This window comes from Lepisma saccharinum, chromosome 17 (assembly GCF_977018435.1).
Source record: "Lepisma saccharinum chromosome 17, izLepSacc3.1, whole genome shotgun sequence".
Taxonomy (NCBI): Eukaryota; Metazoa; Arthropoda; class Insecta; order Zygentoma; family Lepismatidae; genus Lepisma; species Lepisma saccharinum.
Genome location: NC_139245.1, coordinates 9,289,160 through 9,316,604, shown reverse-complemented (window position 1 = coordinate 9,316,604; position 27,445 = coordinate 9,289,160).

Sequence of the window (27,445 nt, the reverse complement as noted above, 5' to 3'; positions counted from 1 at the left end):
AAAAAATTAATACGCATTCGCTTTACTAAAGTGTATAAATAAATATGCATGAAAAATACAAAGGGTGTAATGGAAGAACCTTTCGGAAGGGACCACTGAATTTTTTCAGACTAATGTGGCTCTGGCGTCTGACCTTAAGGGGAGGGGATACAGTTACGCACCAATTGTGCATTTATTTCAATATCGCCTGAATGGGAACTGCTACTAAAAGAAAACCTGGGTGTATCCAAGAGTATGAATTTCTTTCTCACCATGTTGCACGTGGAAGCATTCTTTTATGTCGATTATTACGCTAGACACGATGTTTGAAAAATATGATGAATAAGAATTTTCGAAATCCCATGTATTCCTTATGGGGAATCAACTTCAACATCAAGTTACGGCTAATCAAATGGAAGTTTCGACTTTTCCGCTGATAAAATCCATCTTCAAACTGCCCTTTTCCTCTGATATATATTTTTATTCACCGGAAGTTTCATATTCCCAGGAGAACGAATCAAATGATACTCCCATAAGATCAATGCTTTTCTCCTTGCCTCCTTTGAGTGTTGCCAAACCTGATGCGCATAAAAGAACTAAATTTCACCTTAAATGGAGTTAAGACTGACTTCAAGGAGCTATAGATTTACGAACGCTGGATAAAGTGCCTCCTAGGGTAATGTTAGTTGTCAAAGGGGAAGGGGGGGCACTGCTAAATTGTTGACAATTTATTCTTAGTTTTCAACATCTAGATCCGGCGGCATCGCCCATCTCAATAATCCACCGATGGTCGTATGAAATCGAAAATAAAGAATTCCCTGATGACAATATTATGTAAATTTCACGTCAAACACGGCGCTATGAAGAAGTAGCTGGGACGATAAGAGGGAGTGGGGCGACGCAGCCAATATAACAATATCACGCCACGTGCAAAATGTATAATAATGACAAAAAGTTGGTCTATGTGGGCCGGAACCAGTGATGGCATCATAGTGGAGCACGGATGTGGGCGTCCCAGTTCACAGCCGAACGAGTGCACGAAAGAACCAGATCTGGCTCCAAGAAAGCTAAGTTGGCACACTGCCAGGGACGGAAGAGCTTGGGAGGAGTCCCGTGGAAACTGTGGGACTTGTGTAATGTCCATATGCGTTTCATCGTATCACAATTAGCCAAAAGTGGGAGAAATGGGTAGCAAAAAGGTTCAAATCACACAATTGATGAAAAATAAAAATGTAATGACAGTTGCAACTTTGAATTTCTGCAGCATGGCTATATAGAAAATGTTTTACGAGGGTTGTAGCTTTCAAACGAGGTCATAACAAGCATTGATATCCTCTGCATTTTGTAAAGGTTTGTCGGCGTTGTACGTCAACACTCTGTGCAGAAAGGAGATTTCCAAAGGACGACAAAAGATGTCACTTATTCTGAATGTAATACCAGTATGTGGTAGGGGAAACGTCAGAAGCAGCAGGGTCAAATGTTTAGGGTGCGCCACCGCTGAGCTTAACGCTTTCAAGGGCGAGTGTGTGTGTGTGTCGCTACCACGCCAGGGGTGCCGGGTACGAATCACTGCCTGGACATGGTTTTTCTGTTCTTTAGTGTCCTTTCACCAATTTCATTATATCATCACTCATCCCCATCTTCGCAAATTAGCCGAAAGTGGCACAAAAAGTGAGGTAAAATAAAGCAAATCAATCAAAGACTACACATAGAGATATAATTTTACAAACCTTCCACCAGTTTTAGCTCTCGTTTTTGTTTAATTGTAAATATGCATGTAAAAATGCAAATGTAATATGTCATGCGACAGTTCCAACTATAAATCTGTAACCCACGCTTGCATTAATATAGGATAGAATATGCCGTCTCTGGATGTCTAGTGGCTACTGCATGAGGCCTGAGGATGAAAGTGAGGTCGAACCAACACGAGCATCTCTCTGTCCATCCACCAAAGTTTTCGCCCACATAGCGGCACCACTTTCATTATGTTTTCCATCCTTATGCAACACAACAGCTTTCCGGACTATTGTTCGCGCCATCTTCGTTCATATCGACCCTGGTCTCACAACAATCCGGAGTTCATCCTTCCGCATTGGAAGATCTGCATGCATCGTATTGGCAACGAACAATAAAGTGTTCCTCAGGGCAACTGGATGCAGGAAAGGAGCGTCGGTGTGGTAGATGTAATTACACCTGAATAATGGAAGCCCCGGTCCACCAAGCATAAGAAGGGGCTTTGGAAAACGCAGTTAATTTTCCCGACTCCCGAATACAATGAAACTGGCATCTGCCAGAGATGCTGACGGCGCATCATCTTGCTATAGTCTTCTCCTCCGCTGCAGAAATTGCGGAGATATCATGCATTCATCCTCAGGTGTTCAGCGGCCACGTTGGATATCGCCATTAAAATTGGATGCCTGATTTCCATTCTGAACTCCTTTCTGTGCAAAGAGAAGTGAATATATTTGCTCTCGAAGCGAGTACAGGTCGACTACCTACACCCATACAGTCAGGATGACAATTTGATTCTTGATACGGGCCTTCCCGATGGCGCAGTGGTAGCGTTGTCGCCATTTAATCAAGGGGTCCCGGGTTCGATATTCGGTGGAGGCACATAGTGGTTCGGATCCCACCTTAAACTGTAGGTCCAGTCCCAATTAGCCTTACTGTGCATAAAGTGGACTTAAACACAAATCGACAACAAATCGTTGTTGATACGTGTATATTAGAATGATAAGAAGAAGATGAATAATATGTGTTTATTGGAATGTTAATTGATTGATTTATTTTAGTTCACTTTTCTACCACTTTTGGCTAATTGCGAAGATGGGAATGAGTGATGAAATTGATGAATGTACATTCACAAACATCCATGCCCAGGCCAGGATTCGAACCCGGGACCCCTGGCGTCGTAGCGCGTTGAGATAACCACTCCGCGACGGAGGAGAAGAGAAGAAGAACTTAATCTTTCTATAGAAGAAAGAAGAAGTTAACCTTTCCATAGAAGAAGAAGTTAATCTTTCTATAAAAGAAAGAAGAAGTTAACCTTTCCATAGAAGAAGAAGTTACCTTTCCATAGAAGATAATCTTTCCAAAGAAGAAACTTTCTGTATAAAATTTTAATGCCTATAATCGCTGTATCGCAGACGTTTCAGAATATATATTCCCTTTATTTATATCCATTGGTATATCGCTGCTGTTTGATTCGCATTCCAAAGAAAATAACCCATAACCCCAGAGATTAGCCGTGGTATATAGAAGTTGTGTTCCTAGAGTGTGGCAAGAATTGAAAGGAGAGTTGGTAGAAAAATAACATATGTAGCTAAAACATGTATCTCTGCTGAGTGTAAATTTCATTCATGTTGAATAAAGAGTTCTCAATAAAAAAAATGGGGCTTTACTTTTTGAACAACCATAGTACGTATATATTCTAACGAAAAACCTTAAGACTCCATGAATCTTCCCTGCAGTTCAGGAACATATATCCCTTACGAAAAAATATACAAAGTCATGAAAGTCCTGGCATTATGAAACGTAAGACGATAAATAGATGATTTGCACTTGATAAACATATAAGCTGCACCTTCTCGTTGCAGTTGGCGTGTTACTCAGCGGAAGAATCTCCAGTGAACGCTTCTGCACCCGAAGGAAGTCGTGAACTCGAGCGAAACGATTTGAACCCGGAGCAGAAGGAAGGAAAACAATAGCCCTCGTAGCCTCCGGACAAAGCGAACCTTGACAATCTACTGGGAAGTTTGTTTCAACAGCTCCTCTCCTTGAACCTCAGCTTCGAGCGTAAAGGGTGAAAAAGCAGACGAGAAAACAATGTACTCAGAGGAGCAACGGTGCGTTCCTGTACTGTTCCGAGTAGGGATGGTACCAAGACGCGATTGTGCTACTGGCCTGTTTGCCCGAAATGGAAGGAAGAGTGTATTTCACTATGGGATGATATCGGATTCCATCCGATACATTCCTTCAGGAACGCTGGCCAAAATCGACTTGAGTTGATAGGGTCAAAACGGTGAAGTGAAGTGGTACCAAGTCTAGAACAAGACTGGTTGAGACAAGACCGAGGCGATAACGTCATTGGAGAATTTCCTAGAGATGAGCCGTTACTTTCACGGCATTTTGGTCTTCCACGGGCTACGCGAAAATGCCGCGTAGTCTAATTATCCTCGAAATTATTAAAAATTCTTTCTATTTTGCACCAATCTTGTGTGAATAAAAACTTCATTTTGTGGTAACTAGAGACATGCATATTTCGTTTTTGACGACAACACGAAATGTGAAATAACACATGTATGTAATGTTAATTTTTCACGTTTCTGAAAGGTGAGAGGTGTATTTTCCTACACTGTCTTGTCACGAAATAATGTGAAATAGACTCTTTAACACGAAATTTAGAGTTTATTTACCGACTTGACACGATGTAAAGTCAGAATTATCCTGTGAGTTATGCAATTCACGAATAATTGATTACTTCTGATGTAACTATTTGAGAAGCAAAAATGGACCCCATTGTACAGGAATAAACTTAATATTCTGGTAACGGTATGAATGTGTTATTAGAAGAGATATGTTTATTTTGTGAAGTAAGTGCAGTTTTTAAATCAAATTTGGTAATATATTCACATTTTTATAACCAAAATGTCATTCTATATACCGCTTTTTCACCGCTATAACAACGAAATTTTATTTTATTTACCGTTTTCGAACCCGAAATCGACTCAGTTTTCATACCGAAATTTTGCTTTTTTATTTACCAAAAATATGTGCCTCTAGTGATGATAACATAGCATATAATTTCATCTTATGATTAGGGCTGAGACGATACCGATGCTGATGTAAAGTATCGGTTGGAATTCGTTTACATATACCAGCCGATATTTTTCTGGCATATTGGTGTTTCACGGGGTTAGCAAAAATGCCTGGAAATTATGAAAAAATCAAATTTCTTTTCATTTTGCACAAAAAACTATTTTTTTGATTACATAACATCCATTTTAATATTCTGATGATATTCTTGAATATTCTCTCGTATAATTGGAGAAGAATATTTACATACCAAAATTGATCAATATTTTGAAAAAAATTAATTATTGTAATTTTCAAATATCGGTATCGGTGGGAATCGGTAAGAGTATCGGTATCGGTTCAAAGTGGTATCAGCTCAGCTCTAGTTATGATGTAATTCTTGAATATTTTAATGTGAAAAACTTGGCAAATTTATGCATGTAATTGGAGTACTTGAACACTAATAATATAATCAATACTTTGAACAACTTTTAATTGTTACAATTTTCAAGCATGGGTATCGGTGAGAATCGGAGAGAGTATCGCCATCTGTTCAGCTCTAGAATTTCCATTAGGTAGACCCAAAAGGTGGGGAAATGTGAAGTCTGCTTCGGTGGTCTTTAGTATGGAATTCTGCACTTACTTATCGAACCCAACTTGAAGACACTTCGTGTTCTGACGTCATTGCTGTATGCATTCGTTGTGAGATTAGGCTTGCTAGATTTAGTTCTCTTAACATAAGTACAATGCAGTATTTCGAGGGTTGGCCAAAAAGTTATTCTTTATCCTTCTACCTTCTTCCATGAAATTAGTATAATGACTTGACATGTTGTTTTATTTTGCTACACGGCCCTCCCTGGAAGATGAATGTCCACCTAAATATACATTTCACGCATAATTTCATTTCAGTCACAGTAATTTATGTTAATAATTATACATTCGTTGAAGAAACATGATAATTTCAGTCTGAAATAGTGTTTTTTGAGGGGCATCACTATTACGGGGGAAAATATGCTCCCTTTGCCCCCCTGGAAAAAGAATACCTTCCTGCCCCTTACTGGAAGTAATCCTGCGGACGCCTATGTTTTGCTATTATCACAATATTAAGGAATTTCAATAGTCGATGGTCTTTGTCACTTCTGTCCTTTAGCCTAGGATAGCCTAGTGGCAAATCCCTCCTCCTCCTGCTTACAATGCACCGAAAACAACTGTGTAGCAACCCTACTTTCCGTATCTGCTTGCTCTGGACACAAGATAGAACCCTAACGCAAAGCTGTACCTTACAAGTGAAAGTAAAACCATCTCTCCACCTTCAAGCTCTCTTCCTGGCGACAGTCCATTGAAATTTACAGAAGGATAAGTCAGGAGGGATGAGACATCTTGATTCGTCTCCAAGCCCCGTGGCTAACATCCCAAATAGAAACCCGTTCATCAGGGGACCAACTACTACATACTTTAAAAGTTATGTAATTGCCTTCTCCATTGATTCAAACCACTATTATTTCCCGTCGCATTCAGGAATCTAAGACCCTTTTGTTCTGTCAGAAGTGTGCGTTAATTCGACTCCATTGAATGGGTTGGTATGATCATGAAACTGGGAGACGGATCGTGGGTTGCAATACTCAATTGATTGCTGATCTCTGCTGTGTAATTTCTGGATCTGAGAATGAATAGCTGGAGAAAGTTGGACGTGAAGGAAAAGTCATATAGGGCTCTGGAAGACCTCAGACACAGTGGCTCACTGTTCTGGTTAGAGCGGCAAGCGGTTGAAACAAAGCAATGAAGAAATGGCCTATGCACGATGACGTAAGATATTTTGTTACCTTTGTTATTGATCTGGCTAATGTAGGAAGATGTTTTCTAAGCTGAGAAATGTAGTCAATGAGACGTAGTTCTTATGTGAGCATAAAATTCTAACAATTTGTTTTAAACAAATTAGCCATTAATTCGCTTATTGAGATAAAATCTTCATTTGAAAACCTTTTTGTGGAAATGAGCCCTTGAATCTTTAAATTTCAGAAAACTATTTCCAAAAATATGTCATTATAAATGGTCAAAGCGTTTCTATTTGTTCTGAATGCACTGTACATACTTATTTACATAGATTTTTAAAGTGCTGAGTTAAATTAGGGACTTTTCTTAAGGAATGACTCTATTCACATACAAATAACGGATTGTTTAATAGTCTTGCGTGTAACCTTTATATACAGTATATGGGATTATTACCCACCCAACTCCTCAGATTTTTCCATGTGGTTTTCTCAAACGTGAGCAAATTCGTAGGGTAACCTGTTCATTATTTTGAGCTTCTTATTAGCTTTCTGCCTGTGAATGCTTATAAAGGTTACACGCAAAACTATTAAACAATCCCTTATTTGTATGTGGAATAGAGTCATTCCTTAAGAAAAGTCCCTAATATTACTCAGCACTTTAAAAATCTATGTAAATAAGTAAGTACAGTACATTCAGAACAAATAGAAACGCATTGACCATTCATAATGACATATTTTTGGAAATAGTTTTCTGAAATTTAAAGATTCAAGGGCTCATTTCCACAAAAAGGTTTTCAAATGAAGGTTTTATCTCAATAAGCGATTTAATGGCCAATTTGTTTAAAACAAATTGTTAGAATTTTATGCTAAAGTGGAATCAAAGTTAGTAGCTTAATTTTAACTATTTACAAACAAATATTTTTCCATATTTATAATTGTTATTGTTTCGATTACATTAGATGTGTTCCCGTGTTCGATACCCGGTGGAGGCACATGGCACATGGTTCGGATTCTACTTTAAACTGTAGCTCCAGTTGCAATTAGCCTTTCTGTGCATAAAGTGGACTTAAACAACAATTCAATCAATCAATTAGATGTGTTTGAACATATTTCTTAATCTGTATCACATGATATCTTTCAAAAATTAATTTTCAAACATCGGTCTTCACCTAAAATAATATTTTAGTTAACTCATGGATTATTACGTTTGTAATACATATTGTTTTTTCTAACTGTCCCTTATCCTTTAAACTTAAAGTAGTAGCAAATGCCTACTTCAAACTTAAATCATACTTTTTAACATATAAAAATATTGAAATAACAAAACTTATTCTAAGCCCTTAATGAGTCTTGAAAATGCATGTAAAATTAAGAAATTCAAGAAAAATATGATGTAATACTTTCTGTTGAAGTGGATATTTTACTTCAAAAACGGTATAAGAGTTATGAAGACAAGACTTTAGGATATATAGGTAATACCTTACTCTGTCTTGTGTCCATATTGTACTTGTAAATGCTGTCTCGTTTTTTATCTTGTTTTGAGTAATTCTCGAGAAATATAGTCTCGTTTTCATCTCAATTTTGCGTAGTGGTAACGTCATTGCCTTGTAATCAAGGGGTACAGGGTTCGGCACATGGCACAGTGGTTCGGATCCCATTTTGAAATGTAGGTCCAGTCCCGATTAGCCTTTCTGTGCATAAACAACAAATCAATCAATCATCTCAGTTTATTGACAATGTGAGCCGATTGTTTATTTACTACCTTAATGTATATGGGTATTATAAATTCAGTTAGTAACTTTCGACAACATTGCTTGTACATTGTGTTGTTTCAACCGAAAACATATTTTTACAGGTTTCATCATAAATACTTCCGAACAAGTTTATTAATTTACTGAATGCCGGGGACAATATTTGTAATGCTAGCTGGTTGACTAAATAAGTTAAACTGGGTATTATTAACTCGGTTAGGTTTAGAGGAGAGTGTAAATTGAAAGTGAATCTTTCCTGGAATTCTCTTGCATGTCTCCGTCGACTTGTTTTTCCACATATAAAAAAACTGGTTTCCCTCCTGCATAATTGAACGGTCTCACATGCTAAGATTGCACGTCTCGAACCCTTTGAACATACGGGGAAGATACCCCCCCCCCCAAAAAAAAAAAGAAAAGTAGCACGGGAAGTTTTGCAGAGGCATTCCGTTGTAGAAACACGAAAAATAAACACGCAAGGACTATAGGAGTAACATGAGTTTTGTTGCTTTTAAGAAGGTTCCTTCGAACCAAAGGGCTCCTTCTCACTTAGAGGAATTCTATTAAGCACCTGTTAAGACCAGACCATGTTCTTGTTTCTCTAGCTGGACTGAGTTTCGAACGAATGGTGTGTCAGTGTCGAATCGTGATCAAATCTCAAATGTGGGAAGAATGGTTGCTTGGCTGTTCTGAGGTTGTTCAACGTTGCGTTTGTTGGCGGTTATGTTTACCGTGGAGCCATGGGCGTCGGGGGGGGGAGGTCGAACGGGTCGGTTGACCCCCCCTGGAAATTGACATCGTTCATTTTAAGATACAAGAAACCAGAAAGTTTGTTACTCGTATTGTTAAGAACAGAGAGAAAGTTCATTTAGTTAAGTCAAACAGAATAATCAAAGTAAAACTGAATTGGATCGAAAACACTGAGTGAAAATTACAGGAACAAGGTTATATTCTACCATTCCATTCAAAGAACAAACTGTTTCACAGTTTTCAAAGTTCTAATAATTACAATTGTAGGTGAGAGGTCACACAACAACCTTTTTGGAAAAAAAATCCCCTTAACATTTTAATCCTTTTCTTGAACGAGACGTGCAAAGCTTAATATCAGAATGCATTCAGAAACTAACTGCATAAAATGCAAAAGAAATAATGAAAAATAGTTGTGCCGGTCTTCACTCGTTTGGTGGATCGTCTCTACCCATTTATATAATAATAATAATAATTATTATTATTTGAAATAAAATTTCTTTTTGTTAGTTTATAATATATATTATTGTATAATAGCATTTATAACCGTGGTAATAATACTTATTATTTATCTACTATTCAACTTTTATCATTTGCCCGACCCCCCCCCCCTGCAAAATTTCTGGCGACGTCCATGCGTGGAGCAGAGGTGTCGCCACCTGTCGGGTACTAGTTCACCTTGAAATAGTCTCCCAGCTCACTTAAATAGCCTACATGAGAAATTTTCAGGACAATCACACATTCACGTAGGGATAAACAATCCCTCTTCCACGAAGCACCGTTTTGCAGGCTGACGAGGCTCCGACGCCTGCATTCATAAAACAGTGTAATCCTCTGTTGGGGTTCGTTTTGTCTCGTCCACATGTTTTTATGAATGTTCCTCCATCTCATCACCATTCACCCCTATCGTCGCTATTAGCTAAAAGTGGAAGAAAAGTGATGTAAAATAAAATCAGTAAATAAACAAGAAAGAAATAAAGAAAGAAAAAGAAACAGGTTGAAATAAATGTAGGAATAAAGCGATAAACGTAGAAGAGATAGAGTAGGGAAACTGAATGAGAGAACAAGAAATAGAAATACAGGGCCAGAAAATATCAGCTTAAAGGAAGATATAAAGAAAGTTAGAAAAACTGTATGAATGAGAGAGAGAACGAAAAATATGACAGGAAGAGATAGGAAGAAGGAAAGAACCAGAGAAAAGGAGATAAAAAAGTAGAAAGAGTACAAAGAGCGAGAATGGAACTAGCGGTCCTAATCTCCAAAATAGAGCCCACCCTTGAGTCCACCCAAACGATTTCTTTGTCGGAAAACGAACGAATCAGTGTGTGTGCATGTGTGTGCGAGAATCCAGCTGATTAAGCCAGTACACTCCAATCCTCGAGTACCACAGAAAAGCAACCACATAAAGGGCTCGAATCCTCAACTTCCTGAATACAACTTCATCATAATGTTCCAGTACAGTGGCACAGTCTCCTGCACTTCAACAGTCAACACCGCCTTACCTATCGACTGTCAAAGATGCAGAGGAAACCTTACGCGCGCATACAGTGCATATGCATTCCTCGGCCATTGACTTTGCACAATACAAAAAGCCACGTTTCCTGCGAGACAAATCAAAGCGTAGACTACTCGTGGCGCCGGCAGAGTACCAAGGACTCGACATGCTGGAACGTAAAGGCTTCTCTTAAGTGCTTGGATGAGCTTGTGCAACTGTACCTTGCAAGCGCAGCTTCAAAGAGCTTCCTTCCAGCAATCCGGCACAACAAGATAATTAATCAGCTGAAAGAGCAAGAGATACCGCCAAAAGAAGCATCGGGCGACAGCCAATAATCGTGGCAAGTATCGCGTGTTGCAAGACCAAACAGTGCTGCAGCTTTGACAACAGGAGCTGTTTCGTCTTTCTACGAACAACTCTTCTTTTACCACCGGTTGTCCTCCAAGCATTAAGGGTGATATGTTACGATCAAAAACAATAGTTGCTTTGTCGAGCAAGGAGTAGTTTACAGTTACCGACAACAAGCGGAAGAAATTCCATATTTGGGTCACAACAGAACGATGAAGTAGGTACCTGAGTGTCTGGTTTCGATTTTACTACAATATTTCTCTGCAGTGGCGTCGATTGGGTTACAAAACTGGGGGGCAAGAACAGTTTACTTTCACTTGGTAGATAAGGGTGCGGGAGCGAAAGTGGCAAGAAAGTGGGGGAGGGCAACTGCCTCGCTCCTCTTAATCGCCGCCACTGAGTCTCTGACAACTCTGGATTCAGGATCGAACGCACTCCCTGAGCCTGTAAGCATCCTGAATTGGGAATGGAAGGAATCGTATGGTAGTATCTGGAGTGCGTTCGATCCTGAATCCAGAGTTGTCAGAGACTCAGTGGCGGCGATTAAGAGGAGCGAGGCAGTTGCCCTCCCCCACTTTCTTGCCACTTTCGCCCCCGCATTGAAGGATTTTGCGGGAGGGGCACGGGGGCAGTCCAGCAATTCCTGTCCAGTGAAATAATAATTCTAAGTTTATCACAAATACATATTTAATCGGGACTATACTTAAATAAGTCGACACTGAAAATCGAATTCGGGGTAAATATTTCCCATATTTCTGACCGTTTCGCCTGAGCATATTAATTTTCAAGCTTATTCCTTTCTATAATTATTGTTAATACAAATACTATTTCACGAAAGTCTACTAATGCTATCAGCTCATAATCAAAGGGTCCTGGGTTCGTTTCCTAGTGGAGGTACATTGTATGTATGTACAATGGATCGGGTGCTACTTTTAAGACCAATCAAAATTAGATTACCTGACCATAAATTGGATCTAAAACTAACCCTTGCAATGGTGAATATATATATATAAATATAATTTTAGGCTCTTGTTAGTATGTCGAAAATCTTCACTTTATATTTCCAGCATTCTTACAGCATATTATGTGACCCTCCCAGAAAAAAAAAATCCAGATCCGCCTAATGTTTACGGGCCTCATGGAAGCCAGCTGATTGCTCGATTTGTAGAATTAAAATGCCTGCACGAACACTCATGCCGTGACGATCTCCTTATCAACAATGAACACATATAAAAATATAATTACTGCAATTGAATTCGGGGTAATTACTGAAAATAAATTACCCCCAAAATACTGTCACTTTTGGCTAATCCCGAAGATGTGGGTGGGTGATTGATGAAGGGACACTCACAAAGAACACTCATTGAACACTGTATTAAAGTTGTGGAACCCTTTATTCTGAGCTGTACAGCTCCGATCAATACATCCATGGGCAGAATTAACAAATAGGGAAGGACATATTTCTCAGAAGTCACGTGGTTTTGTTTATATTAACTTCGTTCTTGCAGTGAGTGGAGAATAGAAATAAACACTTGTTTAATGTTCATCCTAATGTTGATCAATGTGCAGGTTAAATTACCTCATGTGGGGTAGTTTCAAAAATTATTACCAGATGGCATATATGATTACTGAGGTCTCCAATACCATTCATACTGACAATTACTACACAACGGTATTTCGGCACACTGTAATTTTATGCTTCTATTAAAACGCAACGGCAATATTCTTATTATTTGATTTCTACTCGTAATTTTAGGATTTGTTGCAACTTAATTCTGTTCACAGCATGAAATAATGTATTGTGTTAATATTAATATCTTACTATTGCAATTACGGTACTTCCATTGCATTAGTTTCTTAGAGCGGTTTAGTTATAATTTCCTCTCAACCATGTCGACATGTATAATAATGTACCAAAGGGTAACAATATCATGTTGTCAGCATCGCTCAAATTTGATTAGTTGATTTCGCGAGATCTATTTCTACTGCACCAATTCAGTACGTATAATTGAAGTTGGGAAAATCATAAATTCAGGACATGTATTTTTCGTTGGCTCGTCCGTGATGACAGTTTGGGAAAAATCCCGGGTCTATTGATGTTCTCATATATTTTATCCATCCATCCTCAACGGAATAACTTGGATTTAAATAAAATGGTATGGATTCATATCAGGATGAATTTATGGAGATGTTACGGAGAGTTATGCGGGTTGCAGATCCTCAAAGGCTCATTAGTGCTACTTCGAACTCTCTCTCTCGACGATGACAAATGACTATCAAAACTTCCGTTTCCTCAGCTTGTGAAGTTTCACCCGGTTGAAAAAGATATCTTTGCCACCAGCATCCACGGCTAAATTGCATATTTTAATGTAAACTTAGACATTCACAATAGTAAATTCAGAACTAGATATAAAATTGAAGAAGTATCTTTTATTAATCAACTGAGCAAGGAGTATATTTTCCAAAGTTTTGTTACAATACGTCCACCAGTCTAGCTTGCTGTGTGGTTTTTACGCACACAGCTGCAAAATGGAAAGTATATGTGTAATAGTTTGGATATTTGTAAATGCTCTGGCCTAGGTTGCCTTTTGCCCGGTAGCCAGTGATGTGCATCTACGCGTAAACAACGATAGTCTACATACTACACGTAGACTATTTTATAGACGTAGATTACGTAATCTATGTAAACAACATGGCGAAACGTAATAACTTAGAAAAGGGCGCCATGGAATTAAAAGAAAATTATACTGCGTATCAGTTGCTGATGTGTAAGGATACCTTTTCATACTCTTTCTTCCAAATTCGAACAATTTCTCACCTAGGAAGAAACCTAATATAGGAAATATTCTAGTGTTTTATGGGAAAAAGACAACTCTTGGCTCACAACTGCCATCTGTTGTTGTTGTTTGCATATTATTTATCTTCATCCATAGTTGATAATAGAAGAGACGAGAAATTTTGTTGTAAATAGGGTTCTTTTGATTTCGTTAGGAACCAATATAGTTGAAAATGTCACTTTCCTTTCATGATACCCTTGAAAATTAATTTTAATGCCTTTAGATTGTTTACGTAGTTTATGTAAACTACAACCCTATGTAATCTAAGCGTAGATTACGTGTAGACAACGCATGTAGACGTAAACCTATAGTCTACGGCACATCACTGCCGGTAGCCGGGAAAGCCAACGATTGCTTTTCCTCAACGGCTTCCCTGTTTGAAAGGTAACAATAGGATCTTGCCTCGGAGGTTGGGGTGAGCCAGTTTGACGGAGGTATAAATACCGGGTTCCGAATTGTTACGGTCTCTCATATCTCAGAATCCCAGGCTCTCAGATACTCCGGTACAAGGCCCGATGGATTGAGGAAGTTTTTATGGGTGCATAGAGAGACACAGAGAGTGAGCGCTGTATGTTTAGGGACCTCTGCATGATAAACAGCGGGGGCGGGTTAGTGCTATGCTAAATAGTGTGCTTGTAGAATGAAGTCCTGAGGTTGAGCATTTCTCTCTGTGATGGGGCAAGAGGCAACTTAGAGCATTTGCGATTGGATCTGTAATGAAAAAATGTATATACGGCGAAGGGTAGAAGTGAAAATAAACTGTACATAAAGAGACAACTGCTTGAGACGTTATTCTTGTCAACAAGCTGCTATGTTTTTTTTTCTTTTTGCTTAATGCTCTTTCATTTACGGCAGTTCGTACTCCCAAAAGCACTGACACGCATTCCCACTCCTTCTTCTTCTAAACCACAAATGTACTTCAAAACTATTATAGCCAAACTGCAGATTACTAAATCCCTTATCAAAATAATATGTCAAAAATTGTCGTGTGTTTTAAACGTTTTATTTAATTAAAAACATGTTATTGAATAAAACATTTAAAACCTGTTTTATTTATTTATTTGAAAACAGTCACATTTTGGGAATCCTGATCTGTACCAAGTTTAAAATGTCAGAACAACAGGCTATGTCAATCATTTTTTATGCCTCTTTACTACTTTACTTCCTGCGCAACTGATTCAGAATTCTGGTGGAAGAAAGCAGTGGCGTACGCAAGGGGGGGTTACCGGGTTTAAACCCCCCCTTGAGCTTTTGAAATATTATGGAAAATGCTGTAGAAAAAAATTAAAAATGGCTAATTTATTACAAAGATCTGCGACAGTAATAATAATAATAATAATAATAATAATAATAATAATAATAATTTGAATTATTATTCCCATGCAGAATGAAGAAAAACACAACATTCCAAACACAATCTAAGCGGCCACAAAGTTCAATTTTGCAATTTTTTTGGCAAAAAGTCGCGCAGTGACTCTCGCGAGAATTGTGAAAATTCCTTGCTTCGTCCTTATTGCAAACGTTCTTCCCGGTACTGATTTCACATCCCCTTGTGAACTCTCAAGTGATGCTGAGTCTACATCCACATCATTAAATAATGTTGAAGAAGTGCTTTGTGAATCACCTAGAAGTGATAAATGTGTTGGAATGTCTATAAACTTACTTTTCAACGAAAACATAGACTCAGTGGAATTTAGCAACATGTATTCTCGCGCTTCATCATCATCCTGGGCGAGTTCCATAGGTAAAGGTAATGCAAATTCCCCCGTGTATATAGCACCGTGCTATGAAGTCACACATAGTGGTGTGGTGGGCCCCAAAGATTCTCGATCTCGAACTATTTTGCAGGTGATGTGATCAGCACCATGCTCCGGCAGCCTTCATCCCCCAAGGTTGCTCTCAGGTACCCATTCTATGAGGCTGGGTGCGGAGACAAGGCTGGATAAATTCTAACCAATTCCGGGAATCGAACCCGGATATCCCACGAAGTTGTCAGACCAGACCACCGCGGACCCTTGAATGAGTTTCATATTTCGATTATTTCAATAAATTTAATATATTTGCTTGTTTTTATGGATTTTCTTCACACTTAAAATGTCTCACTTATCATATACAAATAACCGTTGACTAGACAATTATTTTGAAACAAAAGAAATGTAATTTTGTTCTATTTCTTTCATAAATAGCAGCTGCATTAGTAGTAATTATTAGTAGTAATTAAACTAATTAATTAATTAATTATAAGAATTATTAATTAATTTATTATTAATTAATTAGTTAAAGTAATAATAAAACAATGGTAATGTGAATTTGTAGAAAGTTTTCGAAATAACACCCCCCTTGATGAAATCCTGCGTACGCTACTGGAAGAAAGGCACACTTCCGGTGCTAACCTCTCTTACGCGTAGTACACCATGGGCTGCATCTTTTGCAGGCTGGTGAGGCTCTGGCGCCTAGGGCCACGCTCAGAATAAGGGATTAATTGTTCTTCTTTCACTTCATCTTACACAATTCATCCCCATCGTTGCAATTAGCCAAGAGAGGCAGAAAAGCAACGTGAAATAAACTAAATCATTGATTGATTTGGTTTATTTTACTTCGCTTTTCTGCCACTTTTGGTTAATCGCGAAGATGAGGATGTGTGATATGATGAAATTGATGAAGGGGCACTCACAAATAACACTCACCACCAGGCCGGTTTTCGAACGCGGTACCCCTGGCGTCGTAGCGCAGTGCTGCTAACCACTCCGCCACGCAGGTAGGCTAATCTAAATCAGCTATAAATATATGTGTGTCTTTTACACCTCGAGATAGACGCAGAAAACACTGTTAGGAGTTGGTGTTCAACAACAAGAGTAGGAAAACACACTAACATTATGCAAGAAAAGTGTCGACCTAGGAATATTTTCCTTCCAGTAATTTCTACTGTATGAAAATCACCATAAATCAATTCATTCGTTCAGCTTTCCCTTCGACGAAAAGTGAGGAGAAAGAGGGGGGATTCAGGCAAAACTAAATTAATTTCCGCATTAACTTTCATAATCGTGTATGTTTGTTTTAAGAGTTTCCCTGGGCGACCGCTACCTTTCTGTAACACAAAGTCGAAAGTAACGAGTCACTTTGTTTTCTAACATCACATAATATTATTAAACATAAACGGTTTTATTGTTTTACGTGTATAAGATGCACGTACATCATGATAACGATCTAAGTAGTTTCAATGAAATATTTCAAAGGAACTTCTGAGGATTCAAGAAATAAATAAACCATGAATCGAGACGTCCGGTCGCTAGGTTTGAACCTGCAATCTTCTGAATACCAATCCAGAATTTTACATCACCACCGACTCCTACTCTGGAAATTGGCATAGTTCATTTCATTCAAAAGATAGCAAAGTTCCATTTATTTTGAAATAAAAGTTAATTTAATTAGTTCTGCGAACAGAATAGCCAAAGCAGAAAATTAACTCGAAAATTTAGTACAAAATATAGAAATGAGGTCACAACTTTACGGTTTCATATTATACCACTTAATCGAAAGCATAAGCACTCCAAGAGTTTTCAAAATTAAAAGAAAAAGTTTATTTATGTGAAAGGTTTCACAACGTTAATATTATGTTTAACATTTCCCCCATAACTTATAAAAGAAAAAAAATCTCTCAATCGGGTGTGTAAAAAAATAAAAAATAAAAAATTAGAATAGTGATAAGAATTAATAGTTATTATTTTGATTAATAGTTTCATTTTACTATACAATCTTATATTAATGACTTGACCCTCCTCAAAAACATTTCTGACGACGCTTAGTACACACACGCAAAGCAAGAACCTCGAACAGAATATGAGAGACATTCAAGGCTTCCAATTTGACTAATGTACATCCCTAGAGGAATCCCCTCACGTATTTCCTCATTGTGATTCAAATGCATCGGGACCACAAAAGGTCCGTGAACCGCAAACAATGGATCTTAAACCACATCTGAACATCCAATTAACACAAGTAGTCATTAGCTCTAAGCTCATAGAAGTACCATCCTTTAATGCATGCCTTCCATCTCGCTGAATAAGTGCTGCAGCAAAGAAAAATTGCATACCAGCAATCCAGCATTATTCACCAACAGCGAAGTTTCTTCCAGCAATAATACCCCCTCCTCACGTTACTGACTAAAAGCGTTGTATTTGCCTGCAAATAGTACGGTAGTGGGCAAGAGAGGGATGCAAGGGCACGCCACTGTACATCAGAGATAGTCGTAACTGAAGTACTGTACAGAGCACCTTGGGGTGGTCTATATAAAATATGGTGCCCGCGCTCTGAGCCAAATGTATTGGGAGTAAAAGGTGAAAGATAGAAATTCGCACTATTGATGCTATTTAATACGGAATCGGACCCTGTTTTGAAAACCCATACCTATTGCTGATGGTGCAATGTCGCCTCCACACTAGCTCGCACTAATCGAAGCCTCCTCCCTGTCTCCGCACAATCCAATCAAGCACTCCCTGTTCTCCCTTGACTCCTCACCTATTTCATTCTCCTTCCTTGCGGAAAGTCGGGGCCAAACACCTTCTCATCTGCTGTATATGCCGGAAGCGAGCTAGGGCAGATGCACCACAGTACATTGTATCTTTTGTTCGACGATGATATTTATAGAATCAAGAATACAATTATCCCATTCAGCACTAATAGGTAGTTTAAGACAACTCTATACTAACAGTACCCAAACCAATTCCGACTTAATTTTCGTCAAAGAGCAAAGTATTTAGTCATTTTCTTTAGCTGTGCTCATTCAAATAAGAAAAGCAGTCTTCAGTTAATACTGAATAATCGATTACTCAAATTTGAAAAGCCTTTCGTTTTTCACATAATCTTCACCCAAAAATGGAAAAAAAATATCAAATACTTCTCCAACTTGAAATAAAGTTAGTCGAGTTGTGAGAATGTGGGAAAAGCAGAATAATATATTTTTCCTTAGTGTTGTGTAATGAACTTATGTTACTGCATTTTTTTTAACGTTTTAGTCTAAAAGTTGTTTTACGAATAATTTGTTGCCAGCAACATAAATATCAGCACATGAATAATTATTATTTTTGACAAATAAACAATTTTAGTAATTAAATTTTGTTACATTTAATTTCTTCCTAAAGCTATATCACGTTTCACCCAATATATTTTTTTAGAAGTCCAATGGAGGAAATAAGGGCAAAATAAAAGACTGACTGCTAAAAAAAGAAGACATCCTTTATCAAACCCTCGGCACGCCATTGCCAGCAACTACACTACTTCGAAAAAATTGTGCAATTGTGTGTTCCATGATCTTGCCGAGTTATCAATCTTGGAACTTGCTTGCCATGTAATCCTGCCCCTGTGTTGCCAAAACGTATGGCGGGCGATCTTCAACACAAATTCATCACCTTTATTCGGTGCGAAACGTTTGAATCCTCATGAAATGCAAAACCACTCAGTTCGAGAGTTTGTGGCTGTCTCTCGCTTCTTTGGTACGACTGTATACTCTTCATCTATCCTTCTGACAAAAAGTTTATTTCCCCCTCCCTCTTGACATTTTACTTGTAGCGTAGGTTGGTGCGGTTGTTCCTCCTTGTGGTTCGCTTTTATTGCATTTTCATTGTAACAGATACTGTCGAAAACCTGCTATTATCTACTCAGTTAATGACTGGTTATTCTATCGCGGCGTCATTTTGTACTTTGTGGGTACAACGACATTGTGCCACAAGAACTCGTAAAGTTGGCCTTCAATGGAAAGGAAAAGGGTTGAGACAAAAAAAAGAAGCATTATACACAAAGAGTAACGCACAATGGTTCTTTAGGTGGACATCAAGGGGATGTAACTTATGAAAGATCGACTGACGAAAACAATAGACGATCGTGCTATTCGTAAATAAAAGCTGCAGATGGCAGCACGCGCCTGTATGCAAAGAAAGATTTCTTGTTTTTAAGGTAGTGACTTATTGCGAAGCTCATCGTGTATGTTTAATGTCTATGTAATTGTTACTTTCACTAAATCTTTACAAGTTCAAGGGCTCAGTTCTTTTTGTTCTTCCACACGACTCTTAATCGCTAATATGTTCTCGGAAAGGGCCGAAGACATGTCCGCCCTGCTACACACCTGTTAGGTGCTTTCTCAGTAACAGATAAGAACGCTGTTTCTGAGAAAGCATCAAGAATACGGAATGCAACAATTACCCAGCTTGCTATGCTTGGCATATACCTATCTTCTTCTTCTTCGTATTGGTTGATGAAACACTTTTGCCACGATGGAGTGCGAAGATAGGTACGCCAACCTGTCTCGCACACGAGGGGTGTCATAAATCTAATATAGTCAGTGAGATGCGTAAAAAAGGTTCCTCCCACTTCACAAGATCTTAAGAGGTTTGTTGAGAGATAGTTTACAATAAGAATGGGAGGGACTAGACAATCGCTAAATAGACATCCAAATAGAGTGAAGAGTGATCCGTTCATCGTTTGTTTTATTACTTCCTAGAGCCTTATAAAACTGCACAACGATCTGCTTGCTTGTGAATGCCTGTGTGCTTATTCAAACATACTATACTGCAGTGTTGTACTGTGGCGTAAAAAGAAAGAGAGAGAAAGAAAGAATGAATTAGAGAAGAAAGGAAGACAAGAAAATGAGATATAGCGAGAGAAGGGGAATCTACAGAGGGATATAGGAAAAGAGTTAATGTCTGACGCATAGTAAAGTTTGCGTAAATATACTCAAGTTCAAAGTACAGTGTTACGATGAGTAAATATCATTGTATGATATATTAAAAGGGATTTTGTCAATTAATGATTTTATTTGAGTGCGTTCAATTTTATGGAGCTAGAATTTTATTTCTGGGGGGGGCTCATCCTTTTTCAGCACGGGCGACGCCAGAAATATTTGTAGATGGGGTCAGGCCATAAATAAAAAAATATTATTACAAATAATAATAATAACAATAATAATTATTGTTATTTTACAATAATAACTATTATAAGTTATTAAAATTTACCAATTTCAATCCAAATGTATTGTTATTATTATATAAATGGTGAGACTTTGCTACTCGATCGACCGTATCAGTGAATAACTAATACAATTGTTGTCCATTATTTTTGTTAAATTTTGTACAGTCAGTGTACTGAATATCATAGTTATTGCATTTCGTTATTAACTTTTACACAATCGTTCAAAAAAGGCTTTAACAGTTAGTGGTAAATTTTACTCATAAAGTTTATACTCTGTGACCTCTCACAAAGAAAACTATAAGTTTTGGAAGCTGTGGATCCATTTATTCTGTGGAATAATTGGTAGAATATAAAATTATAACCTGGTTCCTCCATTATACAATAAACGTTTTTCGATATAATGCAGTTATTACTGTGGTTATAACTTGATTTTTGTTATTAACAATAAAAATAACATTTAAATTAGATATTTTTAGGATTTCGGGGAGCTTCAGCACCCTGCCTTCTTCCTGGCTACGTTCCTGAGCTGCTATATATATTTTAAAAAGTTAAAACTTGCAAAGACATAATCAAACAAAGCATTTATTTGTGTTTTGAATAAATATATCGTCTGAAAAGCACGCATTTTTGTGCTTTGTTCACGGAAGACACTCAACAGATAACCCTCAAAAGTTGTTTTCGCAGTATATTACCATTTATTTAACAAGGGCTCGTTTCGTTATTGTGTTTATGTGATAGTATTCATAAAATGCGAAGAATTACAGCAATGATGCTGGGTCATCTAATAATCGTGTTTGCTTCATGTCGTGTATCACCAATGGGACGGATGTTTCCCCAAGACGTATAGGGAGGGAACAATGTAACAATACAAAGATTATAGATAAATAATTGCGTGCAGCTCGTCTCGCTGATAAAACAAGGGAGAAATGTAACCTTAATGTCACAATTTTTAATGTCCAATTATGGCGGAAACTCTTCATTTCTCCACTTCGTGGCGCTGTTGACGTGAGTTGTGTGAAAGGAAGAGCGCTCGATCGTCGAAGTGATAATAAGGCGCGCTGGGCTCTGTCGAAAGCGAAATCTGGCTACAAGTACATCATTTGCCTGAGCGTTGGGGGCAAAGGTGATGCTCGCCCCCTCCCCCTCTTTTGTCGGAATAACGGGAATATTGTTTGCAGACGGCAAAATATGAGCGTATCAATTGCTCGGAATGTAGGAACGAATGGTCCTCCATTTTTTGAAGTAACGGTGGGCAGTCAAGTTCTTGACCCCGGGAACTCGAGGTGACGTATTGTGATAACTGTGTAGTGTAGAAAACGGGGAAGGTAACATCGAGAGATCATTTAGTTTATTTTAAAATAATGTTTTAAAGATTTAAAACACGCGCTTACGCTAATCATATTAAAAATAACAACTACATCATGGAGGTCGGCTGAACTGATGTAATTTTTGCGAGCTTTATTACAATGACACTTCTGTTCAGCGGCAATCTGACTAGTGACGCAAGGGGAAAAAATAAGATGGCGATTACAGAAAATTTCTCAATGTTTTTGGTAAAAATTACAATTACATTTAACAATTTTAAAAAGGCGGGGGGGGGGGGCGTTGCCAACACTGTCCTCCTTTATTGTCCCCACTGCCCAGTGTGGTGGTAGAAATGTTCCAGTAACTTCATTCGAAGCGTCGAACATCTGTCGTCCCTCTCCCGTCTGCAAAGCCTACAAATTTTGCATTAGAAAAAAATATTCCGCTTTGTTACTCATTCTTTCGAGGTTGGGTTCCCATATTGTTAATGTACACTAGTGTCCAAAATTAAAGCAAGAAACAGAAATCCTTTCCTCGTGTGACTTTTTTTGTTGATAAATTTGCCAAGTTTAACCTGTTGCTATCGTGATTTTTTTGTTTGTAAATCCTGGCACATTAAGGTTAGTTTATTTTGTATCTTAAACCAGTTGTCTATGACATCATAAATATTACTATCACCTGATCGTATTATGTTGTCAAATGGCACACGGGAAAGAATTTCCATTTGTTGCTTTAATTTTGGACATTAGTATATTTTGCACATATTTACTTTATATTAAGAGCAATTAGAATTCACACTTACCTCTTCATGTACGCAGGTAAAGTCGCAGTGAAGTTGCTTCATAAGTGGTTTGGTTTGTGAATTAACGTCTTTAATCAGCCCAGGCAATATATTGTTTCATGCCCCACTAATAAGTATCGTACCGCACCGCCGTGGTAACAATAAAAATAAAAAGAACGTTTCATGACACTAACACACAAAATATATAGTATAAATTGCACGGAATTACACAACTCCATTGAATGTTTCAGCTTTCAGGTGCACAAGTACGAGATTTGAAAATTCGTTTCCTTTTTAGGATTGATATTTCACTCCAGCAGTGGTGCCAGCACGTGTGCAAACCTGTTGCTAAAATATCAGTAAAATATAGATCTACTGATGCTGTCACAAGCTTTTCGCATGGCTGGAGCCATGTATCCAAAGAAAATTTCGTTCGTTATTTGGTTTCCGTATTGAATTGGCATGTGAAGTAGTTAGTTGTTATAGCGCTACTTACACTGAATATAAATTTCACCTAAATCGATAATCACAATTTGTTGAATAATACCTTTGCGACAAGCAGGCCCGTAGCCAGGCAGGGGCCAGGGGTGACTCAGCTCCCCTTGACCTTAGGTAAAACTATTTTGTATGATTTGTTTGCAGTGAAGAGTGAAAATGTAGACAGTTCACAACTTTAAGGATAAATTCACAGAACATGAACAGAAGCTATTACATTCGCTCATCTTCTTTATGAGCTGAAGTCTAAGTATAGCTGCAAGTATTTAGAAGATTATCAGGGCTTTGTAATTTCTTTCATAGGGGAGCTTCTTTATCTGCACCTTCACTGCCCGTTGCGACCTCCCGTTTAGACAGAAACAACGACTTTGATGTCATCATCTACATTACTTCCACATGTGCATCAAAGGTCAACAGCTCCCAAGTTTTGGGAACGAAGGAAGTTTTATTGCTTGCCGGAGGTGGGATGTACTGTAGGCACTGTGATTGAATATTGTGCACTTTTTGTGTGTGATACTGTGTGTATAAATATTAGAGGTGTGCGGGATCCAGAAAAGTCCGGACCGGGATCGGGAAAAAAATTCCCGTTACGGTCTCGACTTCGGGAAATTACTTCTCGACTTTTAGGGATCCCGAGCAGTCGTGAAATACGGAATGGTCATTTTAAAAGTCGCTAATTCTCGATGTTTTTTGCATTGTAAAACTGGAACTTATCGGAAATTGTTAGTTTTTGTACCAGAAATGCAAAAACAATTACGTAAGGTGAAAATGACGTAGAATTCGAGATTTCCAGAGCTTCGGGAAATTTGGAACATTTCCCGTCCCGAAAATTTTAAAAAATTCCCGTCCCGAAAATTTTAAAAAATTCCCGTCCCGACCCAAAAAATTCTGTCCCGCACACCCCTAATAAATATCTGTATCATCAAAAGCAGTATGGAGTCTGTAAGGGATAATTTCAGTATCAGTCAATTAACGCTTCAAGAGATGTTTTAAAAGATGTAGAAAAGTGCAGTATTTGTATATTTATAAATTTTATATAACTTACTGAACCCCCCCACGCAATTTACCTTCATTTAATACTGTTATTTTTTTATAAATGGACTTGATTTACAAAGACCACCTGATAACCCGTGAGCCACCTGGAGATCAATTCTAGCTATGGGCCTGGCGACAAGTCACAATATCTGAAAAATCACACGCATAGGTACGTGTGGATAAGAAATTACGTGGACATTGGAGCATGGCTTTTATATTTGAGGGGAGGGAGGTGGCAATTATCTGTGAGAACATGAGTACCTCTGCATCAACTAATATTAAACTACTTAAACTGTCAGTCGCCAGTGACGAATCCTTTTCGAAATGGGTTTAAATTAACCCTATATTTTACAATCTTTTCACGTCTCTAGCGTTATTTTCCCCTGAGAAGTTTAGCAAAAAGGGGGGGGGGGTAACTAACAACTCCACCATCTGAGCACACTACTGCTTATTGCCCCTTGTAAGACGTTAATCTGCAAAGATCTCCTCTCTTATCTGCCCCCCCCCCCAAGTCAACAATATGAGCGAGATCCATAACCTTTGCCATGAAGTGGGTAGAAACTGTTTTATTGATTTTGCAGTATGGCATGAGGCTCCATCCTGCATGAATACAACCGGTTCTCCATTTAGTAACCAATCTCTTACTTGAGGTAGCAACTTTCTTCTAAGCACTTCCCAATACTGTTCTTGCCTCATTGTTCCTTGAACCAAATACAGACGTCCTGTACCTTTGCCACTAATGACTGACAAAATCGTAACTTGTATTGGATGTTTGACAGTATGCACAACACAACCAGGATTGCATTTTTCACCTGGACGGACGTCTTCTCACAAACCCGAGATTTATTCCCCAAGATTTCAAACGTGCACTCGTCACTAAAGCAAATAGATCTACAAAAGTTCAAATCTTTTTCTATGTGAGCTTTTGCCCAATGAAAACGTTTACGAATCATACGAGGGCCACTATTTATATTTTGAGCCTTGGCAACACTGATTGAAGTTAGGCGCGATTTGACGTTTGCACGGAATCGTCTGGCATTATTGACCATAACGTACTTCAAATGTTTTGTCAATAGCTTCATTTGTGTTGTTTATATTGCCTTGGAGATTGCGCGACAACAATAAAATGGAATTAACTCGAACATTTTCGTGCGATGATTTTTTACGATTTTCGACGTGGATTATCAAGACAAGAGTGCATCGATCAACTTACTTCCACATTTGGCGATGAAGCCCCATCCTTTGTCACTGTGAAACGCTGGTATAACGAATTTAATCGTGGCCGCCATTCGCTCACCGACGAGATTCGCGAAGGTCGTCCAAAATCAGTTGTTGTTTAAGAAAACATTGATGCTGTGCAAAACCTAATACTGCAAGATCGTCATACTGTGAGATTGAGGCAACCATAGGCATTAGTTCCACCAGCATATATAAAATATTACATGATCATTTAGCTGTGAGAAAGGTATGTTCTCGTTGGATCCCACACAATTTGACAAAAACTCAAAAAGACGCTTGCGTCAATTGGTGCAAACAAATGCTCAATAAATACAATCGTGGTGCTTCAAAAGACGTATATAAGATTGTAACAGGTGACGAATCATGGATATATGCATATGAGCCGGAACGTAAACAGCAGTCGACTGTATGGGTGTTTCAAGATGAACCCAATCCAACAACAGTTGTTCGTGCTCGAAGCACATCGAAACAAATGGTCGCCTGTTTTTTCGGGAAAACTTGTCATGTGGCAACTGTGCCTTTAGAGGAACGTAGAACGGTCAACTCTGAATGGTACACAACAATTTGTTTGCCAGAGGTCTTCGGTCAAATACGGAAAACAAACAAACGCCGTCGGATCATTCTTCATCAAGACAATGCCAGCTGTCACATATCTCGTCTAACAACCGACTTTATGAACAGCCAAAAAATCGAATTGATGGGTCATCCGCCGTACAGTCCTGATTTGGCACCCAATGACTTCTTCTTGTTCCCGAATGTCAAGAATAAATTGCGTGGACAACGATTTTCGTCGGCGGAAGATGCCGTTGATGCGTTCAAAACCATATTATGGAGGTGTCTCAAGAAGATTGGAAAAACTCCTTTGACAAATGGTTCGAACGAATGTAAAATTGTATTGACCATAAAGGAGAATACTTCGAAAAACAATATAGCAGTTTTCAATCCCAAATTCCTGTTTTTTCATTGTTAGGCTCAAAATATAAATAGTGACCCTCGTAGCAGGGGTTAATTTTGGATTCTTAGCAGGTCTGAGTGCCTTCATTTTCATATCAGAAAGCCTAAGCCTTACTGCTCTTTCAGATGCAAGAACAGCACTCTTTTCAAGTTTATCTTTAAGTTCCTTTGTACTCGCAAATCTATTCGTGAGGCAAATGTTCTTCAAACAGCTTAAGGATCTTGGAGTAAAAATTGTTTTACGCCCACATCTGTCTTTCCTTTGTGGCTCACACTCTCCATCATATTCAATTTTCTTCTGTATTCGCCTCACAGATGCTTCAGACACATCAGATCTTCAAGAAATCTCTCGATTAGAGAACATTCCATTACTGTCTTAATTTCAGCAATCTTTCTTGGTATCAAGTCCCTTTTTTTACCATAATGTTAATAATTAAATTTAAAAAATATACTGACAGAGTACAATAACAATATCACTGCAAAATTTAGCACAAATATGATTCACTATTCGCAAGACGTCCTCCTCTCAACTTATAATAATCCTTAGCGCGACAGCCCATGAAGGGCCTTGGCTTACCTACCGACTGCCGGTCTCCCTCCCACACTTTCTCTCGTCACCTCTAAGCGTGGAGATCTTCAACCAGTATTGGAATAGTCGGGGGGTCAGCCCGACGTATCCCCAGCCGTTATAGTAGGTCGTCTCGACCGGATTACGCTCACTCACTCGGAGCTCCCCAATTTCCTCACGATGGTGGGTTGCCACCGGCCCTATATGCAGGCCGAATAAATTCCGACCAGAGCCGGATTCGAACCTACGCCGTCCCGCAGCGAACGATCTCAAGACGAGTGAACGCCTTAACCCGCTCGACTACGGAGGAGGACTCCTCTCAACTTAGCTTGAATTGAACTGCGGCATGTTCGATCAACAATAATGACGTTTGGTGTTGACGGTA